The sequence below is a fragment of the Balaenoptera acutorostrata genome, chromosome 3 (assembly GCF_949987535.1).
Source record: "Balaenoptera acutorostrata chromosome 3, mBalAcu1.1, whole genome shotgun sequence".
NCBI classification, from domain to species: domain Eukaryota; kingdom Metazoa; phylum Chordata; class Mammalia; order Artiodactyla; family Balaenopteridae; genus Balaenoptera; species Balaenoptera acutorostrata.
Genome location: NC_080066.1, coordinates 114,355,243 through 114,368,452, shown reverse-complemented (window position 1 = coordinate 114,368,452; position 13,210 = coordinate 114,355,243). Strand labels below are relative to the sequence as shown.

The 13,210-nt window shown below is 41.6% G+C and overlaps 1 protein-coding gene across 8 annotated transcripts in view; it reads right to left on the bottom strand.

The window, feature by feature from the left end:
• Positions 1 to 13,210, bottom strand: part of AKAP6 (A-kinase anchoring protein 6) — a 583,878-nt gene that overhangs the window by 511,837 nt on the left and 58,831 nt on the right. For 5 of the 8 annotated variants that reach the window (XM_057542788.1, XM_007180694.3, XM_007180696.3 and 2 more), the window contains 3 exons: positions 12,752 to 12,852; positions 3,818 to 3,998; positions 3,388 to 3,551 (listed from right to left, as the gene is read on the bottom strand). The gene's annotated coding sequence lies outside the window, so the exon portion shown is untranslated. The remainder of the gene's footprint in view (positions 1 to 3,387; positions 3,552 to 3,817; positions 3,999 to 12,751; positions 12,853 to 13,210) is intronic. The other 3 variants (XM_007180695.3, XM_057542792.1, XM_057542791.1) reach the window with 2 other exon arrangements.

The window sequence follows — 13,210 nt, the reverse complement described above, 5'->3', positions numbered from 1 at the left end:
TTAGTGTTTTTCTTCTGAAAGACTCATATCATATTTCCACAAACTTGAATATTCCTAACACTGAGCTCTTAGTCAAAATGATTATGTTTCTGCTACCTCTGCAAAGCTCAACTATCCAACACGTTTTTTGCTAATGATTCAATCCTTAACCATAACAAATTAGGCCACTGATCATCCCTCTTCTGCCCACGCCCTCCCCACATCACTCAGGAAAAGAAGGCGCCCCTGGTCCTACGTCCCAGCCACAGCCGCCACAAGCAAGAACACTGCCGGACCTCAGCCTTTGAGCTTCCTGCACTGCTACAAATCCCAGTGTGTAGCTGCTACAGAAATGCTACTTGCCTCACATCTGGCTTCCATTTGCTTTACCAAATGGTCATGTTTTCACTTTGTGATCCGTCCAATGACCCATGCTAGACTTCCGAACAAACCCACCATGGGCAAGCACTTCCTCTTGGAGAAACTCCTTGCCAGCCCAACCCTAATTATTGTTTTTTCCTTATTATAGTCCCTGATGGTGACAAAGGAACACTCATGCCCCTCTCCTATTGTGGGCTGGAGACCAAAACAACAGCCTTGGAATTAAAATTTAAAAAATAAAAGAGAGGCAACTAGAGAGTGACAGTGCCTATTCTCCTCTCTCTCCCTCACTCTCAAATTAGGCTTCTGATCCACACTCTCACACGGATAATGGGGTTTCTACCAGCCTGAGGATCCCGATTCCATGCCAAATACGGCTCCCCCATATGGCAAAAAAAGGCTGCAGCCATGGGACAGCTGCTGAGCTGAGACTAAATCCTGTTTGGAGCACTTATGGCTCAGAGGGTGTCACCTCCAAGATGTTAAGGGCTCCATCTCTCCCTCACAGCCTGCCCATTAGGCTTAGAAGCAGGCATACAGCATAATCACCCCTGCCTCTCCTGGGTCCCCGAGGGGAGCCCCCTCCTCAGGGTGGAGCGTCTGTCATATGGCTACCAAGCATCTGGTTTTAAGCAGATTTTTTTGAGAGGTGAAATGGTGCCAGTGTTGTACTGTTTCCCTTCCCTGTGGACATTCATCAGAGTAAGTGACGAGAGTAGATTAGCCCTTCAAGAATCTGAGTCCCACTTGGCTAAAATGGATTATTTGGATCCATGGTGTTGAACTTCACATACTAGGAATCCCTTCTAGTGTTAAAGTGCAGGGGAGTTTGAGTTGCTTTTCAGAGTTTATATTGTTGTCTGATTGTCTGATTGCCCCCCTAAACACCTATACACACTGACACACACACACACACAATACATTCACAAACATTTTGTACAGAAAGTTGGTTTCATTTTTTTCCTTATAATTTCTCCATGTCCTTGTTAGTGATGTGGAAATATTTTGTACTTCGAACTCAGCTTGGTGAGTGTTAAAGCTAAATCGGCAAGAGGCTAGGCAATACTAAGATCAAAAAGGCCATCTCCTCCCCCAGCACCAGAAAATGCCAGAACTGGAGGACTGGGAAGGCAGTCTGGTTGGGGACAGACACAAAAGCAGAAAACAAAAGCCAGGACAAAAGTGACATTATCCAATGATATGAACAAAGAAAGAGGAGAAGGAAGGTTTGGAGAGGGGCAAAAAGATTGATGAGAGATGCAGGAAGAAATGAACACTTATTAAGGATCTACCATGTACTAAAACTTTATGATTCCATTTTTATGCCCACAAGGACCTTGTAAGAAAGAAGGCACCCCATTTTTACAGACAAGTAACTTGTCTGACATTGTCTAGTAGCTAGTAAGTGTGATATAGCACCTAAATCCAAGTTTGTTAGAATCCAAAACCCCATGTTTTTAAATGCATCAATCTGTCTCTGTTAAGTCTAAATGACTGTGTTCACGTTTAACCACAAAAAATGACTGTAACTATGGACACATAAAGTGTTAACATTAGAGGAAGCTAGGTGAAGGGTGTATGGGAACCCTCTGTACTATCATTGAAACTTTTCTGTAAGTCTAACATTATTTCCAAATAGAATTTTTAAAAATGAATGTAACTGCATTTCACAGAGCACATGTAACCCAGACAAGGAGCTAGTGATACTATGGATTAAGAGCCCAGTGATTCAAGGATCAATAACCAAGCTTCATATGATTTACTCACTGTCCTTTTGACCTCAGATGCTAATGAGCCCAAATGTTGCTTCTTACTAAAATGAAGTAATTACTTTAAAAGTTGCTGTCAATCTGAAGATACAGTATTCAATTTGGCTGTACCCTGTTAATGTTGCTAATTTAAGCATAGTATTAAAAACTGCCATTACCCACAGTGCCACGTGCTTATAATGATTATACCTCACATTTTCAGAATAGACGCCCAAGAGTCTCATTCATATTATAAGCAACTAAATAAAGTAAAATATTTTAGGCTTTTAGGTGATAATGCCTACTACTATTCTAATGATTGGTAACTCAATCATTTAGTTACAAAAATAATGCCTTTAGGGCTTCCCTGGTGGCGCAGTGGTTGAGAGTCTGCCTGCTGGTGCAGGGGACGCGGGTTCGAGCCCTGGTCTGGGGAGATCCCGCGTGCCGCAGAGCGGCTGGGCCCGTGAGCCACAATTGCTGAGCCTGCGCGTCTGGAGCCTGTGCTCCGCAGCGGGGGAGGCCGTGACGGTGAGAGGCCCGCGCACCGTGATGGAGAGTGGCCCCCGCTTGCCACAACTAGAGGAAGCCCTGGCACAGAAACGAAGACCCAACGTAGCAATCAATCAATCAATTAATCAATAAAAAAATAAATCTTAAAAAAAAAAAAAATAATAATAATGCCTTTAGTTGTAAAAGTTCTATATGTTGACCTGGCATCATCTTTTCAGATATTTATTAGACAAGAAAGAGGACCCAGATCCTTCAGAGGACACAATCAGGCAAAAGAGAGTGACAGCCATCTAACCTTGCTTCTACTTTTCCTGCTACCACCTTTTGTGTTTCTAAAGGGGTATTTCAGAGTCCTGCCTTTCTTTTGGGCGTGCTCTCCTTTGACCCTCCTTGTGGTACTCCTGGGTCTCTCAGTCTTGACACCCTACCCTGGCTGAGAGGTAGGCATGTAAACAATCTACATCTGACCCTCTCCGCCAGGAAACGGAATATTGGGCAAGGGAGGAACAGATAGAAGATAAATGGAGCTGAATCATTCTGATGGCCGCTTAAGAGACTTTCCATGAGCTACTCTGACTGAGATCCCATGGCTTCTATACTTGTGAGATCTTATTTTCTGTTACTGTGTGAGCTAGGCAAATCTACTCAATAAATTTTTTCTCTTTTACTAAAAGTTAGTCAGTTTCTGTTACAAGCAAACTTAGAAGATCAGAACATTGTATCTGGAAGGCATCTTAGAAATGACATAATAACAATGCTCCCTTACCTCCAGCCACAGTTGAAGTTGAAGAAAGTGTTGCAGTTGAAGAAAGTGAGTATTTTGTGTTTAGTCTTGCTACATGGAAAGTCAATTTTTTGTCCTTGAAACTAACAGCACTCCAATGTAAACGGTCTCTGAGGGCTTGCCCATAAATATTTCATAGGATATTGCTATTTAAAAAAAGAAACAAAACTTGCTTTAAAAAGTTATTGATGCCATGAACTAGCTCTGCCTATAAATGGAGACCTAACGACATAGAATATTAATACTCCTGTAGTATTTCCTATCATGGAAATAAGTTAAAGTAGACAGAAAGCACCTCTGAACTCTTTTTAAAGTAGCTCATTTAAATAAGATATTAGAAGAGACACTGCTGTAGCAAAAAAAAAAAAAAAAAAAAAAAACAACTCAGTGGCTTAGAACATTAAAAGTTTACTTTTTGTTCATAGCGCAGTCCAATGTGGGTCATTAGAGGGACTCTGCTCCACAAAGTTATTTAGGACTCAGGTTCTTCCATCTTGTAATTCTGATCTTCTTTAGTCTTTGAATCTCCCCATTCAGCAGACAAATGGAGAAGAGAGTAGGGCTTGGCAATAGGAGACTTTTATGGGTCAGGCCTGGAAGAGGGCACAAGAGGTTGAGAAATGAGGTCTAGCTCTGTGCCCGGGAAGGAAAGAACACATTTATTAGCGAGTTCCAGTGGGCTCTACCACAAGCAGCAAATTCCTGGACTTGAAAGAAAATAAAAAATCTGACAGTAATTTCTTTAGTGTAATTTATCTCTATCTAAATACAGAGATTGCCCTACTTGAATTAGCTACACACAGATATGATTTGAAAATACTTCATTTTACAATGACACAAGAAAAGCACTAAAATTATCTAAGTAATCAAGATATGCAAGATTTCTTATTAAAAAATGAAAGCAAAAAATTTACTAGGATATAAAAACGTTGAATGATTAGGCCTCAGATGGAAAAAGGGGCTATTTCCATAGAACTAGTTTGGTTTTGCCTGCCCTGTGGTCAATATAATCATATCAGTAAAAGGGGGAGGGGAGAGAGGGCAGAGAACCAAGACTACAGAAACTCTAGTGTAAATGGTCAGGAAATGACCAAACTGCGATTTTCTTTGATGGAACGTGATCTACGGAAACATAGTTCTGGAATTAAGGAGCAGAGAAGGACCCTTCTGAGCAGAACTTTCTGTCTTCTGCTGGACTCTCGCTAACTTCCTACTCCATTTCCATTGTCAGGTGCGCCGCCGCCACAGCAGAACCGGCTCCAGATGTTCCTGATGTCATCATCTGCTATGTGACTCATCCTGCCTGCCACCTTCAAATTAATGAGGTTCTTGTTCTCAGTCTTGTGTCCTTCCTTGGGCTTCTCCTGGGCCACAGTGAGGGCGAGAGCATCCCCACAAAGGGGGCCTCAGGTTCACAGGGAGGAGCAGCAAAGAACAGTTCTCTTTCCTAAACACCCCTCAGAGTACAGAGTACAGTTGCCAGGGGGCACACAGTGTTCCTCACCCAAATATGGCCACTGGCTCCGGTCATCTCCAAGATCTCAGGTCTGGGATATCCACAGTAAATCCCCAAGGCCTGAGTGCCTCACTCCTGGCACACCCACCTGGAAGAATAAAGCCCCTCAATTCCCTTGTTTCCTAATGACTATCCGTACCACAGTGGCTTAAAGAGGAAGGAGGGGGTAGACGGAGGGAGGGCAGGCCTAGCCAGCAGGCCTGCTTCGGAGGCAGCCAGCGGGCTGGGCTGGCAGGCTGCTGAGAGCCTGCTGCTTCCCACGGGGGGTTTTGCTCACCGGATCAGAGTGACACTCGAGAAGGCAGCAGCTGTGGCCAGAGACATCTCCTCTAACTCCTTCTTAGCTAATGAACTGGAAGGATCCGGAGGGAGCCAGGAAAGAATGGCTCCCCTGGGGTGTGCAGGGAGGCCTCTCCTTCCATGAATTTTCCATTTTTAATTAGGCTTGATGGTTCGGTCAGGATAAGACTTTTGAGACAAAATATCATACTGAGAAGGGAGGCCCAAGTCTTCATACATCAGGTCTCTTAGGATCACAGACCCAATACTTCCCCTGACTGGGCCTCCTGACTTGTTTTGAAGGGGTGAAGAGGAAAGAAACAGGGTATTTTTAAAGTATGTTTTCTATTTCAAAAGGAACACGTGATAATTATTAAAAATTGAAACAGTTTTGAAATACAAAACAAAAAAAGAAAATGTGGCCCATAAACCTATCTCCCTAGAGGATAACAATTTAGTGTTTTTATTTAGCTTTCTTATAGACATACAAAGATACCTGTGTGCTATTTGTACATAAATGTAGATATTTTAGATGAAAATTTGATCATATTATACACTCTTTGCCTCTTGCTTTTTTCCAGTTGCTGTAGTTCCAGTTGCTGAGATAGGTCTATCTCATTTGCTTTAACAGCTGAATAGTGTTCCATTTTAAGTTTATGCCTTTATTTCACCAATCTTTTACTGAGTAGTATCACTGAATACTTTTCAGAGTATTTTAGTAGAATAAATTCCTGATATAGTGATTACTAGATATTCTAGTTTACTATATATATTTATTTTATTTTAGTAGATTTTAATAGACATTGCCAAGTTGTAAAATTTTTTGTTGTTGTTGTTCATTATAAATAAGCTTCCAAAACAAATTTAAGGCGAGTTGTTTGAATGATTTGGCCATGAAACAAAGCTACCAGAAAAATTCCTGCCTAGATAAATTAACTGTTTTCAAAATCTAGGAGTGTGGCTATGGAAATAGTTGGCAAAGAATTCACCAAAGATAGACAAAGCTGTGAACAGACAAGTCCTTTGAACAATTTTACATTCAATTTCCGATCCTGGAAATTATTCACAATTGTACAACATTAACTTCTTTTAAAGTAAAAATCTTGAATCTCTTCATGTTTCTACAAGAAAGTCAGTCCTGGGTAGTTTGGAAACTAGAAATGTAAGAGGGTCTATAAGGAAAGAGTCTAATATCCAGTGCCACAGTCCTCATGGCATGAAGCGGTGGGAGTGAGGAAAGTCCCTGGACTGACACACACTTCTCTTAAGTAGATGCTAGATGTCCCCGCCCTGAACACTGGATTGGGGTATCAGTGGTACCTCTGTCCTTGCATGTAACAGATGGAGAAGAGAAACCAAAAGAGTTACCCTCAAACTGCTGCTTTTGGGGTCACAATTCTGCAACTCACATAAAATCCATTTCTTTCTGTCCCCCCAACTTCCCTTGCTCCATAAACAATGAAGCAGGTCTGTATCCTCACTTTCCTAAGTCACTGTTGAACCCCATTCCCCAATACACACTAGCCTGAATTCAATCCCAAATTGGTGTGTGTGACTAACAGAGGTCGGCATGGGAGCTTTTGACGCCACTGGAGCCAAATGTCAAAAGGGAAGAAGAAATGGGTATGTCCATTCTCATCTAAACATGTTTCAGTCTTCGTAGAATATAAAAAGTGCTAGCTTATGTCTGAATAAGAGGGAAACAGAATAAAGTAATACGTTTTATGGACATGTTTGAAAAATAGCAATATGAATTCATGTGGCCTTAAAATATTTACTTCTTCTATCTACAAGTTAAATTTTGTTAAGTGTGATTCAAAATTAATGACTACTGATTGTATCAAAGGCCTGTGTAATTGAAGACAACAGAACAAAAAATCAAAGAGAAGGACAAGGAAAGGAAACTTCCAAAAGTGAATAGACTAATTTTGAAAAAGATGATTTGGGTAGTCGGTTCTTTTCTTCATTCTCAAATTCTAAATATGATACAAAGAATTAAGAAGCTCCCTGGAGTTGAAATAAGAATCATATGAGAATGCTGGGACTTGCCTGGTGATGCAGTGGTTAAGAATCCACCTGCCAATGCTGGGGACACGGGTTCGATCCCTGGTCCGGGAAGATCCCACATGCCGCAGGGCAACTAAGCCCATGTGCCGCAACTACTGAGCCTGCTCTCTAGAGCCTGCAAGCCACAACTACTGAGCCCACGCGCCACAACTACTGAAGCCCGCATGCCTAGAGCCTGTGCTCCACAACAAGAGAAGCCACTGTAATGAGAAGCCTGTGCACCACTACGAAGAGCAGCTCCCACTCGCCACAACTACAGAAAGCCCACGTGCAGCAATGAAGACCCAACGCGGCCAAAAACAAATAATATATATAAATAAAATGTTAACTAAAAAAACAGAATTATATGAGAATGCTGATAATAATGGTTGCAATAATGCCATCATCAGACAATATTACCATAAAATGCCAATATAATAGTTTATGTATGTAAATACACACCTTATAAGTAATTCCCTTTTAAAAAAGGAAAAAGGGGGTTTCCCTGGTGGCGCAGTGGTTGAGAATCTGCCTGCCAATGCAGGGGACACGGGTTCGAGCCCTGGTCTGGGAAGATCCCACATGCCGCGGAGCGACTAGGCCCGTGAGCCACAATTGCTGAGCCTGCGCGTCTGGAGCCTGTGCTCCGCAACAAGAGAGGCCGCGATAGTGAGAGGCCCACGCACCGCGATGAAGAGTGGCCCCCACTTGCCGCAACTAGAGAAAGCCCTCGCACAGAAATGAAGACCCAACACAGCCATAAATAAATAAATAAATAAATAAATAAAATTTTTTTAAAAAAAGGAAAAAGGAGAAAAGAAAGAAAAGCACCGTTTTTTCACCATGCCCTTTTAACGTAGAATTATTATTCCTAGAGTCAGATTAGATAATCACTCTACCTAACAGGAAAGTGTATGAGCATGAGTGCACATGTGCATATGTGTGTGTATATACACACATACAGACATCCTGCTGTTTCATGTAATTTTAAATCAGTGTGTTCAAGTGTATATCTTACGGTATATTAATAACAAACTTTACGAAGGAAACCTAAGCTTACTAGATCAGTCTTAATTTTTTAATTAAACAACAACAACAAAAATGGGCTTCGGAATCACACAGAACTGTGTTCAAATCCTGGCTCCACTATTTACAATTCAGAGAACTTGAGACAAATAAATGACCACTCTAAGGCACGGTTTCCTTCACTGTACATGGAGTTACTCCCCCATAGGGCTGTAGTGTGAATTAGTGAGATGAGAACACGTACATGCACCAGACAAATTCTGAGGATTCAGTAAATTTGATTATCTTCCCTTTAATTCAAACATGAATAATTTATGCAAAATTCTTCCTAAGCTATACATGGTACTGTTATTAATAAACAACAACAGTTAATAAAGTTACAAAACATAATTTTACATTTTTTTACTAATATTTATCTCATGAGACCATTACTGCTAGTTAAGTATATAGCCACTTAGCCTTAAATACTGTAATTGGCATTTACCAAGAGAATTTATACTGAGGATATCAAAACTCCTCTCTAATCTTTCAATCCAGTGACCAAAAAGAAATGCCAAACCTAAAACAAACTGTAACCAGGATTGTTAAAGGATAATATATGGCTCCTGCTTATTGAAGAGAAACAAATGTCTCAAGAGTTTGTTTTTAAATCACTCATAAGCACAGCAAAGGAAAGGTAAAACAAAGGGAACCACCTGACATAACACCTGAAATATACTACCCTTTTCCCCTTTCTGCTGCCGGAAAACAAAGCCTTTAAAATACAGGCCTCTAATCGATGCACATTACCTATTCTAATGTTTAAATTTGCCAGTGTTCCTAAATGGGAAAAAGTTCAAATGTAGGGAAGAAAAGTCAGGAGTAGCAACAAATCCTGAGTAGATTAAATACTGGAATCCAAGTAAGATTCCGTCCATGTTAAAGAAAGAGACAATAAGAATTCAAATGGGTTCAGTCCATCCTTGTGGGATCCCACTTGGGCTTATGGTTCCCGTTTGCTCTTGCTCTCCTGCACTGGCTACTGGACAGCCATCTTCCCTTCCCTGCCTGCTCTGTGTCCACAAGCTCCAACTTCAAACGTGAAGACGACAGCCTTATAGAGACTGCTTGACCAGCTCCCACAGTTACATAAGGTCACACCCCTACAATAAATCCCTGTGTATGTGCACATATATATATGTACATATATGAAGGGGTTTGTTACAGGTATGAGACCTTATATTATTGTGGGAGCTGGGGATATATATATCTGACGAACCCTTACAGATACACACCCATATACTTAATATATTGATACTTTTCTTGCTTTTCTCTGGATATCTCACATCTCTGTGCTCTCTTCAACATAGAAGAGAAAAGGCAAAAATAATTTTAAAACATCCCTCTCTCTCCCTCTCTCCCCTTCAGTTAACTAGGTCATAACTAAAAGCCATTACATGGTGACATTAGAGGATAAATACCCAAAAGCCATTTTCCATCTCTTTCTTGTTAGCAGAAACCCAATTTGATTCAGGCATCAGAGGCCTGCTTGTCTCCTGGGAGGCTGGGCCTTCCTCGGCCCCAGAGGATGCATCTTGAGCAGCCCAAGCCAATCATGGTCAGTTATTTTCCTTTCCAGTGACTGGGTTAGGAATGGGCATGTGACATAATTCTGGCCAGTTGATGAGGGAAATCTGTTGGGTGCAAAGAGGTTTTAGGAAATTTCCCCCCTCCTTCTTAAAAGGGGACATGCAAAAGAGATGACCCTTCTTACATCTTTGGATGTTGTTTTGCAGGGAGATGGTTTCTGGAGCTGCTGTAGCCCTTATGGTAGGCAGAATAATGCCCTCCAAATATGTCCATATCCTAATCCTCAGAACCTATAAATATGTTAGGTTACAAGGCAAAGGGGAATTAAGGTTGCAGATAGAGTTAAAATTGCTAAGCCTTAAAATAGATTATCCTAGTTTATCCAGGTGGGCCCAATGTAATCCCAAGAGTTCTTAGAAATGAAAGAGGGAGGCAGAAGAGGCAAGTTGGAGGGAGATGTGACTATGGAATAAAGGCACAGAGATGCAACGTTGCTGACTTTGAAGATGGAGGAAAGGGGCCAGAGTCCAAGGAAAGTGAGCAGTCTCTAGTTGCTGGAAAGGTAGGGAAATGGATTCTCCACGAGATCCTCCAGAAGGCAAAGAAGCCCTACTAACATCTTGATTTTAGCCAAGTGAGACTCAGATGGGACATGTGACCTACAGAACCGTAAGATAACAAATTTGTGCTAATAAGCAGCAGTAAGAAATCAATAGAGCCCTCTTTGACTATAATGCTAATACACTTGAACTCAAGAAATCAATGGCAGGAGTAGAGTAGGAGAGCTCTGGCTCCCTCCTGGAGTTTTAGTTAACTCAAACTCAGTATGTTCAAAATAATTAGTAAAACAAATGCAGAGCATGTTACTAGCCCAGTGTAACACTCCTACTGAACTTGTCACTTATGGACTGCCGTGTCCTGTTCTCAGCATCACGTTCAAAGAGGAACAGTTGCAACTAGAGCGTTCACGTGATATCACAGAAACAGCCAAGAACCCTGAGGATGCTCACCTTTAGAGGAGACTTGAAGGAAGTCTACAAACCTTATGAGGCTGGGATGTGTAAGTGGGAATGAGACTGTTCTCTATGGGACAGATTAGAACCCATGGGTAGAAACAGAGGAATCAAGTTTCATCACAATATATGGAAGAGCTTTTTATCATTCAGAGATGATCACTGATGGAGGGTGTTGCCTTTGAATGTACAGCACTTGATGTCACTGGAAGAGAGTCCTAGATAGAGTGGGTCTCATTCTCTTCTAAAATCCCGTCTAAATCTAAGGCTTTACGGGTTTATTTTTTAAGTGAGAGTTTTAGAAAGTAGTACAATGCTTACCATATAGGAGGCACTTAACTCACTTGAGTGAGTTGGGTTTGGAGGCATAGGACACAGACTGCAAAATTCATCTACTTCACAGCTTGCTCATGTTGTTAATGCTTTAATAGGCATATCTGGCCTGTAGAAACAGGCCTGAAAATACTAGCAGTACAATTTTCACTAAGAATTATCAGTAAGAATTAGTGTCCAGATAATACAATTAGTTCTTTTCACCCGAGTCTTTCCATAACTCACAGAGAGGAACAGAATTTATTTTGTTACTCCTCAGGTGGTTTCCAACCAGCGGTCATAACATTTCTAGCTATTCATCATTCCACGCAATCTTTCAGTAAAGACAAAACAATGAACTGCTTAACAAGCAGTATTTGGTGGTGATGAGGGTGAATAGTATCTTTGTATTTGCTTCAATGTTAGGACCCTTTTCAGGACTGCCATCTGGACTAAACCAAATGACAATGCTGATTTCTTGCTGGCCCAGTCTCCATGCCTTGTTTTGCCCCTTTGGTTTCTCCAAAATCCAAGGCTTGTCTGACTCAGAATCAAAATAAGTGGCTAGTTACTAAAAAGGTTTTTGGAGTTTAGTTTGGTTGGTTGGGTTCTGTTGTTGTTGTTGTTGTTTTGGGTCCAGGCATTACCCTTAATTCCCTTAGGTTAAATACTACATTGCCCTTTCCTATTTCTCTAAAAATGCATATAGTTCTAGTTCAGCATGGGAGTGAGGAGGTCACACACTGATTGCTTTCCTAGGCCTGGAGGGACTGGGGTATCAGAGCTCTGAGCGGTGCAAGGGGGAAAAGGGAAAAGACTAGAAAGGGGGAAAACAAAGATGCACGGCACTACTCAGAACCACAGGGAGCTCTAGGCATCTCCTGTGGTATCACACCTTGCTTAGGAACAAATTTTAGAACAAATTTGGCTGATGACTGAACTCGCTTTAACTGTCTGCTTCCCTCACAGTGGCAGGTCCTGGTCCTGAAGCCACTTTGTTATCCTGTGTGACTCTATTATCCTGATTGGACCAAGAACAGGCATGAAGTCTAAGCTGGACCAATCAGAGTCCATTTACCAATATCTGAATTGAAATAGTGAAGAAGGAAGAAGGGAAAGACAGAGAAACAGATAGGCTGAGTCTCTTGGGATGCCTCATTCAGTTACCATGATGTAGCTTAGAACTTGTAGGCTGACCATATTGTACTTGCTAAAGGTCAAAGGGGCAGAGGAAACAGGCCTGTGGCAAGACACACCTGATCCTAGGCCCTCCAGAGGCCTGGCTACATTCTTGCTCAGCGTCACATGAGTCACTCGTGGTATTTTGCAAGTTATATTTTCCTCAGCTAATCTTGATTGGAGTCCGCTACTTGCCACCACGGAATCACAATAGTACATATCTGTGGTGTCTTTTTAATGTGTCAACTTAACTAAGCTGAACCACATTTTCCAGAACTCCCTTTCCTATATATTTCTGATGAGGGTCAGCCACAAGAAATATTCTTGTGGGAGATTTGCTGGGCAGAAATGATGCAGCAACCATTTTGCAGCTCACACAGGTTGCTGCTTATCTTTGCTCACTCACCTCGTTTGCATGAGGCAGCAGCTGGGCCTGCAACTTGCTCTACTTTCCCCTGGATCTTCCCCAGCTTCTCCAACTCCTGGGCCAGGTGTGTATGTTTAGCTCTGTAATGAAGAATTCGAAATGTACTTTTATCCATATATTACTTTATCCTGTTGATACCTGGCCCATCCTCCCAACCTATCGAGATCATTTTATCTGTCATTCTGTATGTTAGCTAACTAAGCTTCATTACAATCTAACGCCTGGCTGTCCTCCCCATACCCTTTTTATTTATACTCCTCGGGGCCCTTCCACCTTCTAGAAATCTATTAAACGCCCTGGGCAAGAATGGAAGGAGATCTAATATATTACTGTGCTGCCCCTTCCTTTTACATTTAAACAAAAGTTTCTGAAGATAATAGTAGCCCCAAGGAATGAGTCTTGCAGATATGGAAATTTCGATCAGGCCTGGTAGTGAGG